The following is an 11,525-nucleotide window of genomic DNA, read 5'->3' as shown; positions in this document are numbered from 1 at the left end:
GTGATTTCTATCTGCTTCAACAATGCTAAATCTGTGTTTTACGTTCTTTTCTTGGTAAAATCATTATTAAAATGGTCACCAGTTTAACAAAATGTCATATTCTACTGTACAACTCCTGAGATATTGATGATCTCCAGCCCTAATGCAGGAAGGGGAGATACACATGGTTTAGTGATTTCCTTCCCTAGGAAATTCCTCCTTCCTGGAATGGTTTACAAAGGCTTCTCCGTAGTTATGAATGGTTGTCTTTCAGGAGAAAGTAATCCCAGAGGCCAGCCTGGAGAGAGTGGTGGGAAAGCCAAGTCCTATGATTCCAGGTCCACTGTTGGCATCTCCTCGCAGAAGCTATTCTTGAAGGGAGAAAGAGGGCCTAAAAAGAAGTTAGTTTAAAATGAAAATTACAGTGAAGCCCAGGGCAAAGTCTGTGTGAAAATGACAATAGTGTTTGTATTTATTTATATGGTAGTTGCTTGCAAAGAGTTTGAACTACCAAAAGATGAAGAAAAAGAAACAGAGAGTACAAATGGTGGCTTCCAGAGGCTGTGGTGGGGGGGGGGGGGATAACTGGGGAGATGGTGGTCAAAGGCTACAAACTTGCTGTTAGAAGATGAATAAATCTGCAGATCTAATGCAGAGCATTGTGATTATAGCCAACAATACTGTGTTATGTATGTACTTCAAAGTTGCTAAGAGGTTGCATCTCAGATGTTCTCTCCCAAAAAGGAAATTGGTAACTGTGACATCATTGAGGTGTTAGCTAAGCTAGGGTGATAATCACATTGCAATAAATAAGTGTATCAAACCAACACATCGTATACCTTACACTTACAGTGTTATATATCTATTACATCCCATTTTTCAAAGATGAACTAAACAATGAACAGTGGTAAGTCAGTAGAGAATTAAACCAGTGTTAAGTTTTATGAAAACTCATTTAATACAAGGGGGAAAAGCAATGGCCATCCTCAGCTACCACATTACCTTGCAACAGAAAAGCAATGTAAACACTCGAGTGAATGCTATTTAATGTAACTTTTTATTGTGATATTGTGATATATATGAATATGTATCTCTGTCTACATCTGTTTATCTTCTAGTCTAGCTATATCACCTTAACTGTTACCTGAATAATGTCAATGTATAAGGTTGTCTGTCATATCTTTAAAAATTTTTAAGAACATGGGGCGCCTGGGTGGCTTGGTCGGTTAAGCGTCCGACTTCAGCTCAGGTCATGATCTCACAGTCTCTGAGTTCGAGCCCCACGTCGGGCTCTGTGCTGACAGCTCAGAGCCTGGAGCCTGCTTTCAGATTCTGTGTCTCCCTCTCTCTCTGCCCCTCCCCTGCTCATGCTCTGTCTCTCTCTGTCTCAAAAATAAATAAAAACATTAAAAGAACTTTTATAACTGTAAAAGGAGTATAGTTCACTGTAAGATGTTTGGAAAATATAAAGAAGAAAATAAAAATTATACTTAAGCTTAACAATGTTTTGGTTTATTCCCATTTGTAATGTTTATTTTTCTTAGTAATTATACAAATATAAATTTGAGTCCTCAATTTTCATTTAACATTGTGTCATGAAAAGTTTTCAAGTTAATAAATATGCCTTGAATGCATCACTATAATGGATGTATAATATTCTATGAAATTCACAAATTATAAATCTAATTTATTTTACTATTTACCTACAGTTGGACATTTTGACTATTGCTAATTTTCACTATTATTAACAACACTGCAATAAACATCTTTGCAAATACATCTGTGAACCTATCTCTGTTTATTTCCCTAGAAGGAGAATTATTAATTTAAGGACTATAAATGTTTTTGAGATAATTGTCAGTTTGCTTTCTTAAAATTGATATTGATTTATACCTTCACAAATAATGCATGAATACCTTTTTAGTGAGGATAAAGAATTGACATATAAAGTACATTTTGCCAATTGTACAGATTATACATAGTGTCTTATGACTCTATTGCATGTTTGTCTAGCAATGAGTTTGGTAATTTTAAAATATATTTGTTGTAATTAATGTCTTCTCAATCAAGAATTATCTATTCATTTTCTTTTTTATTAGAGTAACAGTGATTTTTAGAGCCTTTTATTATGTATTAAGGATAGCTACCTCTTGTCAAAATTACTTTTACCAAACTAAGTATTTACTTTTATAATTTGTTTATAGTTTTGGGCTTGTTTTTTTTATAATGTACAGAAGTTTTAATTTTATTACATCATTTTTCCTTTGTGATCTCTTTTGTTGCTTTTATCTCAGAAAAATCCCTTTTTACCCTCATACCAGTTAAAAATACACACCTGTTGCCACATAATATTTTAGAGTTTCATTGTTTACACTAAGATCTTTAATAAATCTGCTGGTATGGTGTAAGCTAAATGCTTATTCTTTAATATGTAATTTTCCAAAAGTCTCTTCTAAATAAATAATCTATCTCTTTTGCATTAGTTTATGATGCCTCTTCACATTACACGTATTTATTATATATTAGGATTTTTCCAAACCGTTTTGCTCTATTAATCTGTCTTAATTCTTACATAATACCACACCACTTACATGGAAATATTATAAAACTCCTAAACATATTGCTCTATTTTTGTTTTGGATCAAGTATTATTAGGCTATGCTTGCTTATTAATTTTTCAAGAATCATTTTGAAAACTGTCATCCCTTTCAGATAAAATCTCATTGCCATGTTATTTTCATTTGGTTCATTAATATATAAGAATTAATTTAGGAGGAATTACAGTCATGCATTATTCTATCCATAAATATGAAGTGTTTCTAACATTTTCAGCTTACCTTTTATTATCGCTCTATAAAAGTTTATAGTTTTCTGTAAATAGGTCCTGCTTATATCTTGTAGGGTTATTTCTAGGCATTGTATGTCATTCCATGGCTATTGATATTTGTATGTTTATTTTATATCCATTCACGTCACTGAACTCAAAGGGTTGCCGTTTGATTTCTTTAGATGATCTGAATATGTAATCATGTTATATGCAAAGAATGATAATCTATGTAGATTACTAAAGCCTGTTAAGGTACACTTTGACAATATAAACAAAGCGTGATTTAAATTTCTTCAGTAAAAAATTAGTATTCACAGGTTTTTCAATTTATATTTTAGAGTAAAATAAGAGTTAACAAAACAATTTTATTCTTATATAATACTTTTTCCTTGAATATCATTAAAGTGGATTAAGAAACCTGGAATTTTTAAGGAGCAAAATGCAGTTAATATATATTTTTGATATCATAATACTCAAAGCACTATAAATGTTATTTTAAATGTTTTATTCAACACAATAAGACTAAAATTACAAATGAAATAAATTGTGATTTTATTCAGCATTATCATGATCTTCTACAAATAAAATATAAATCAATTCTGCATGTACTTAGGAATATCTTTGTTAACTAGCTAATTTTTTAAAGTAAGAAACAATTATTCTTCGTATAAAATCTTTGACAACATAATCTATGTATCTTACTTGGGGAGAAAGGTTTTTAACCCTAAACCTTCAACTTTGCCCATGGCATAGATACTACTGATATGTTTGGAGCTAAAATAAGAAAAAAAAGCACACTGTGAAATAAAATAAATAATCGCTGTTTGCTCTAGTGAAGTTATGTTTATTTTAGAAGCATGTGGGAAAAATCTATGTTGATAAATTTATAATCAAAATAAAACATACTTCAAAGTGACATTTGTAATAAATTTCCCTTTTAAAAAATAGTAATTTGATATATTTAATCACAGATTATTTACTAGATTGACTTTAATTTTCTTTTTAATGTATATTCATACTTAACAAGAAATTTGCATTATTGTGCAAAATTGATATTTTCTATCAAAAATGATAAAATACTGTCACATTTAATGAATATTATCCTAAGGGCAGGAAGCAAAAATAGTACAAAAACAGGGAGGGGGACAAAACTTTAGAGACTCTTAAATATGAAGAACAAACAGAGGGTTACTGGAGGGGTTGTGGGAGGGGGGATGGGCTAAATGGGTAAGGGTCATTAAGGAACCTATTCCTGAAATCATTGTTGCACTACATGCTAACTTAGATATAAATTTAAAAAAGTAAATTAACAAAATATATTATCCTAAGGGCAGATTTACTAGAATACATTTACTGAAAATAAAGTTACCAGGCACTCAAAGAAAACTCTGAATGAACAACATTCAGAAAGATTCTTAAATAAATCCCTGTAAAAGGGTATATATCAGTAAATCGTTTTACATTATTTCTTGATGAACGATGTAAGATTAAGATCTCTAATAAAATGGTAAAATAAAAAAAATCTAGATGAATTTATATGAGAAAACATTTTATTTGATCCATGAATATAATTTCAGAATTAAGATTTCTACATACTTCAATCATTCAAAAATGATAGAGTCTGATTCTTATCCTTCTGATTATTTAAAGTGTCAGAAAAATGTGGTTTACTTAGAATAGAATTTGTAAGCATTTATATATTTATGCATTCTGTGGCACAAAATATGTTTTACATTTCTGATACGGTTTCTACTTTCCTTTTTTTTTTTTTTGTCATTGGGATTTTGGACACTGAGATCACCATTACTTTACTAGGGTTAAAAATAAAATAATAAAAAACACAACACTGCATTTGTCATCTACTCAGTGAAACAAAGCTATGTGCTTTAAGACACAGGACCAATTAATTTGAGTTCAGTTTAGAGATACTTCATAAAACTGTAAATCTCATAGATAAAATGATAGCTGTGCTACATTTCACACTAAATCATTGTGGTGATTATTGTTAACATAAAATGGGTAATTTTCAGTGACTTTCATTTTGGATAGTACCTATAGATTAACACATAGATTTTACATATAACTTGTTACATAGAATAATAGTAACACATGTTGAGATATAGTGAGATAAAATTTACCTTAAAATATAAATAACTAGTACAAAGAAATACTCTAATTATATTATATAAGTAAATAGCCAGAGTTCTTGTGTTAATTAAAATACATTTGAGAGGTAAAACCAAACATAAAACTCCTTTGATTACATTAAATTCATACCATGGATTTCAAACTCATGCCATAGAATTTAAATTCGTACTACATATCACTCAAATGCATGCCAACTATATTTAAAATTCATTTTAAAAATAAATAACCAAAATAAAATGTATTTTCAAAAGGTTTAAATTGCTACCAAAAAAGGTTATAGCTAATTATATTCATAATGGGCTGTAAATAGAATAACATAAGTAAGTTATTTTTAAGTCAACATGCTCTTAATTTAATCTATGACTCGAGAACTTTAAAAAAAATTCTTTAAAATTTTATTTTTTGTATCCCACTTTAACTCATTTTATAAGGTTTTGTTCACCTATTTTTGTTTGTGTTTTTGTTCATCTCTTTGTAAGCAGTTTTTATTCAAGGGTTATTAGAAGTGTAGTGAACGCCACTTAACAGCTTGATTTATGACAATATATGAAATTTAATAAATTAAATAAAGACCATCAGATGCGGAGTACTACCATCAGTAGTGCTATAGAAAGAGCTCTACCCTTCCAAACAGATCTGCGTTCTAGAACTGGCTGAGAGACCTTAGGTAAATCACTTAATCTGAATCTAAGTATATTTTCAAATATATTCATATATTTTTTCATACATGTATGATGACAGGCAACTATTAAGATAGCATCTATCTACAGTTTGACAAATTTTAGATTTATTGACTTTTTGCCCTCGAAGGAAATCATAGCATTTAGCTAATAGCGTCATTTCTTCTTTTATTGGGAATTTTGAAATAAATGGCCAATTCAGGAGCATGTCTTTCAGCTGCAGGTGTATATTTGCTCTTAGAAGAAATTTGAAGGATTTTATAGTTGGCAGGCATGCCACCAGCTCAGTTTATCAAACCATTCTCGAACAGATTCTGGAGTCCTGGGCTTCTCCACGGTTGGGGAGATTTTCTGGGTGTTTGTGAGTTACTGTGAAAGGTAGGGAGAGGAGGGTCATAGTGCTGGGTTGATCTGGGGACTAATTTGCTCGGTCAGTGTCCATAGGAACACGGATTTTGATTAACAAGATGTTATGCAATCTTTGTGGGAAAAACAAAACCAATTCCACCTGGAATGCTGATCTGAGCCTATTGGTGGTGTTAAGTGGGTAGCAACCTAAAAAAGCAGGTATACAAGACTTGAGTATCTGTTTGGCTTGAAAGACGTGTTTGTATTGCAACTTTGTATCATTTGATACCTTCTGACTGGGCTCCTCTCAGAAAGAGCCAAGAGTTGGATCCATTAAATTGATTTTTCTATCTGTAGTCTTCCAAAAGTAACAGCCTGTCAGTAGAATAGATAATGTTTCCCCATAAAAATCAGCCACGAATTTTAAACAAATCAACCCTAAGCTTCCCTACACCCCTAAAAGTCCATTGTGAATATTGTCTTTCACTGCTTCCGTGATGCACACTGTTCCCTTGGGGAAAACTCTGCATTGGCACTCTTACAGAACTTTTATACCATTTTTGTTTCAATGAGGAGGCACCAACTTTTGGAAATTGTTATACTATATAACATCTTTCTTTCTTGAAAAAAAAAACCAATTGTATTGTTAATTTAGAGAACGCCTGAATAGATTTTAGCTATTTTCCCTGCTGTGACTCTCGTCCGGAGTACAAATGGTATCTTATGTAGTGTTTATTTCACAAGGATCATGGGCTCCAGCCTTCCAGAACGTGTTTTAGAAAGCAGCTAAATAGAGTTCTTGTATCGACTTAAAATGTGTGTTCAGGACATGCAAATGAATTGTAGTCCAATTAACCACTGAAAAACACAGCCCTAAATATCTTGTTAATGAACTGCAGTCAAGCACTAAAAAGACATTCCATCATGATGGGATTATAAAGATCCTGCCCTTAATTATGAGTTGTAAAAGCCACTTTCAGGTAGAAATAAAGAGGGTAACAGTTGTTCAATTAGAGGTGAACATTCATCTAGGAGGGGGAAAAAAAGCCTTTCTGTGATAAGACCCAGAAATCTTGTTTTTCTGCTAATGCGATTTCATACATTTTTGTTGCACGGTGAGCTGAGCAGCATTCCTGGTCTGTTGCCTCGGATGGGAATTGTTCAGTGCCATGTTACACATAGCTGTGCCCCGAGTCCTCATGCTGAGCGGGGAACTGATCCCATGGTTGTAGTGACAGTTGCTGCAGAAAGCAGGGGCGTGCTGATTCATTCCCAGCCTCCTTCCCATCTCTGCCTCCAGCCTAGCATCCTTTTCAGGTTTATTCATGAGCTCATCACTGGGGTAGAAAAAACTTTATTTGCATTATAACATTACATTTAAAAGCTATAAATTACTCAGAGCTATAAATACTGCCCCCTGGTCACCACTGCCTCTCATAAAATCTGTGTGTGTTTGTGCATGCGCACGCGTGAGTGTCTTTGGATTTTCTCCCTACGTACTTACAACTCTATTGGATCCTTAACGTTCTGAAGCCTGGCAGTTACAGGAGTGAGAATTTTGCTCGGCTTTCTTTAAATGGACAGTAAAGAATGCGGGCATTTTTGAAACCAGCGGTGATTCCGCGTGAAGCCTGGTACCCGGCTCACCGGTTGGAGTCATTCCACAGTGAAAGTGTCATTGCAATATAATGTATCTGGAAAGTTAAAAAACGGAAGGTCATTTCTGTTCCGTGCTGTCCAACAGAGACGTAGACGACTGAACCGATGAATAATTTTTCACCAGCCTTGCTTCCCTGGAATATTTGTTAAGAAGTGCTCACCACCCAGCCCAGACTTTGAATCATCGAAATAGTAATTTCCGTTGGTCAAATATTTTCAGAAACCGAAGAGTTGATAATCTGAGAAGGGCCAAAACTTTTTGTCAGGTCTAATACAAGAATAATCGTGACTGCGTAGCTTCCTCTCGCCGTAAAGGAGAAAATCCTTTCGTTTCTCACTCACACGTATACAAACTCCAACTTGCAGAGAATCCTTGTGTCCTCCGCACGCCGTGGCTCGTGGCTCAGGCACTGGAGCTGTTGTGATGCATGAACCAGGGGTTGGCTGTTAGGTTATTGGATCTTTGGAGCAGCCTGAGAGAGGCATGGAATGGGGGTGACCCAGGATCAGGTTGGATCAAATCTCTTTCTCCAAGGTAAAGCACATTGTGCACATTAGTAATTATAAAGCGGGTATGAACTACACCTTCAGGAAGACTGTCGGCCAATCTTCTCTTTTAAAAACAACATAATCACATTCTTTGTCTCGTGTTGTCCATTTGTTCTGGAAAACCTCTCTCAAACCCAGTTGGAACCCTTCTTGCCTCATTTTTTTTTCTTTAGTTAAAAAAATGTGTTGGTTTTTTTTTTTTTTGAGAGAGAGAAAGTGTAAGTATGAGCACAAGCGTGGGAGGGGCAGAGGGAGAGAGAGGGAGGGAATCTTAAGTGGGCTGCATTTTCAGTGTCAAGCTCCATCCGGGGTTCAATCTTATGACCCTGGGATCATGACCTGAGCTGAAATCAAGAGTTGGAGGCTTAACCCACTGAGCCACCTAGGTGTCCCTTGCTTCACTTTATTTATTTTTTATTATTTTTTCTTTTTTTCTCTCTCTCTTTTTTTTAAGGTTATTTATTTATTTTGAGAGAGAGAGAGAGAGAGAGAAAGAGCGCACAAGTGGGGGAGGGGCAGAGAGAGAGGAGAGAGAATTCCAAGCAGGTTCCTCAGTATCAGTGCAGAGTCTAACTAGGGACTCAAACTCAGATCCGTGAGATGGTGACCTGAGTTGAAGCCGGACACTCAACTGACTGAGCCACCCGGGTGCCTCCTTACCCCCCGCATGCCTTGCCTCATTTTAAACCCATTTCTTCTTGCCCAGTCCCAGGGAAAAATCCATCAGATCGCTCATATTATGTCCCTCCAAAACCCAAAAGTTTGTGATACAGTGCTTCTCAGTTTATGTTTATAGGTTTCAATCTCAGTCTTCATGAAGCATGTAGGAACCTTATCTATAACTGAAACAGATTTCATTGAAAATGCTTCATTCCTTTGGGTAGCAGAAAGTAAATTCAGCCAATTTAGGGTGTCCCTAGCTTCCTTTAGTGTTGTGCCACATCTTGATTTTCTTCAGGGCACAAAGAACCACCCCCCCCCCTCCCCGCCCCCATTCCCTCAGCATTCTGGAAGCAGGAAGCCCTCTCCTGGCTTTCCACACCCACACTCATGCCATGCTGGGCCTGGGTGACATGCAGTGGCTTTAGGACAGCTCTCTAGACTCACTGCATAGGTCTTCCTTCTGCTCCTGCACTTTTCTGGTCACAGGAATCCTAGGGCCTGATGCTCTCCCCCCCGGCTGCCACTGACGGAAGGCACAATCCTCCTGGTCTAAGAATTTCCAAACCTAACTGAGCGTGGAGCACTTGGGGTTCATCATTCAGACTCCCTGGTGTCACTTCCTTTCCTGAACTCAGGAATCCTCCTAGAGTCTCTTTAGGACCTGACTTTGTGAGGATCAAAAGCCAAACATAGGCTGTGTCATCCGTTCCAGAAAGCTGTAAGAAAGGTGGGCATCTTTAAACTAAGTGAAAGGAGAAGAATTGGGAATAAAACAAAGTGCAAGGAAACAATTATTACCCTGTGACTTTTTGATAGACAAAATAAAACCAGTGCCCTTTGGAAGGCTGCTTGTCAAAAAACATCATCGTTTGATTGCTTTTAGTGCCCTCTCTTTGGCGTTCAGAAGAAAGCAGGGGAGGTGAGGTGGGGAGGCAGGTGGTGGGGAGGGGATACACGTGGAGAAGAGAAATGGGTTGTAAAAAGTACAGAGAGGGCACCTCCTGGGAGCAGCTATATTCCTCAGGTAAGGTGTGCTAAAGGTGAGGTCCACACTGGACCTGAGCCTCTGATGAGCCTTCTGTGCTGCACCGAGGACTTGCCCCAAGTTGTCCTGAAGCCCGATGAGGCCACTGATGGATTTAATCAGAAGGAGACGTGATGAGATTTGGGGTTGGAAATTCCAGTTTGGTCAATATGCAAGATAGGAAGTGGGGGGCAGAATGGGAAGAAGTTAGGAATCCTCCTTGACAAATCAGCTCATCTAAGACTGTAACTGTTGCAATGAAGGTGAGGGGGCAATTTGAGAGAAGGGGGAAGTGTACTGAGCGATAGAGGAGGAGTGAAGGATACCTTTCCTGGAGTTTCCTGGTCAAGTGGGGCATGAGATCACAGGCCTGGTCCTTGGGCAAAGAGTTGGGAGTTCCTAGAGACACATAACCCAGCACCCAGCAATGGAATCTCGCACCAGGAAATGTTAGAGGGGGTCTTATTCCCTGCTTTCCTCTCTCTTTGTACGCATTGCCCTTCCTCCAGGGTGTGTGATGTCCATTGTCTCGGGGGAAGAATGATATAGCTGAAATAAGGCTTTTGAGCTCTGAAAGCTCTTGACTTTCAAAAGTTTAAGCCTAGAATGTCCCAGGACATCATGTTTATTCACAAACATTAGATTTAGATTCATGAGAGATGGCCAAAATACTCTTCTGGCATGGAGGCAGTTAAGAACATTTGGGCTGCGGGGAGAAAGAGTGTAGGAAGGGGACTAATGGACTTTGGGTGTGTCCAGAAAAAGCTGGGCTCTCTGACTTCTCAGATACCACCATCTCTGCCCTGTCTTGCCCCAGACTGAGTCCTCCGGGTGGGATGGGTACAGGACTGTGGCCCTGGAGAGACAGGAGCAGTTCCAAGAGCACAGCACACTTGTGGCTTGCTTTCAGGGCAGAGCCCAGATTGGGGGCAGGGCGGGGGAGCCATGTAGATTTTCCCTGTATTCAACATGTGTGGAGTGGGAAAATGCATGAGTAGACAGGTAGGATAGCATTTAGAATTTCTCCACATCTTGTCTGGTATAGGGAGAGACCGCATGTTCCCAGTGCTCCCCAGACTGGTCGCTCCCTTCTGCACATTTTTCTTTTCTTTTCTTCATTTTTTAAACGTTTATTCATTTTTGAGAGACAGACACAGATAGGGTGTGAGTGGGGGAGGGGCAGAGAGACAGGGAGGCACAGAATCCGAAGCAGGCTCCAGGTTCCCAACTGTCAGCACAGAGCCCAACGCGGGGCTCGAACTCACGAGCTGTGAGATCATGACCTGAGCCAAAGCTGGACACTTAACCAACTGAGCCACCCAGGTGCTCCTGCACATCTTTGTTTTCTTATAGAAAGTTGGGACGGGGGAGGCAGAGACTGGGAGGCTGAAATAACCAAGGCTGCCTAGAACTGACACCAACTGAAGTTAAGTTGAGTCATAGGGGATGAAGAAAATTACATTTCTTGAACGCTTGATTTTGTTACTCAGGGACAAAAAACCAGGCATAGACTTCCTTAGAGATGATAAGAAACAAAGTAACTGGAGACAGCCACTAGAACAACCAGATTAACAGGAAGGAAGGTGGTGGAGGCCAGTTAGATTCTCTTCTGTAGCACAAGAACTCCAGCCATGTATTGAGCAATGAG

Source organism: Acinonyx jubatus, chromosome B2, assembly GCF_027475565.1.
Source record: "Acinonyx jubatus isolate Ajub_Pintada_27869175 chromosome B2, VMU_Ajub_asm_v1.0, whole genome shotgun sequence".
NCBI lineage: Eukaryota > Metazoa > Chordata > Mammalia > Carnivora > Felidae > Acinonyx > Acinonyx jubatus.
Note: the sequence above shows the minus strand (reverse complement) of the source record.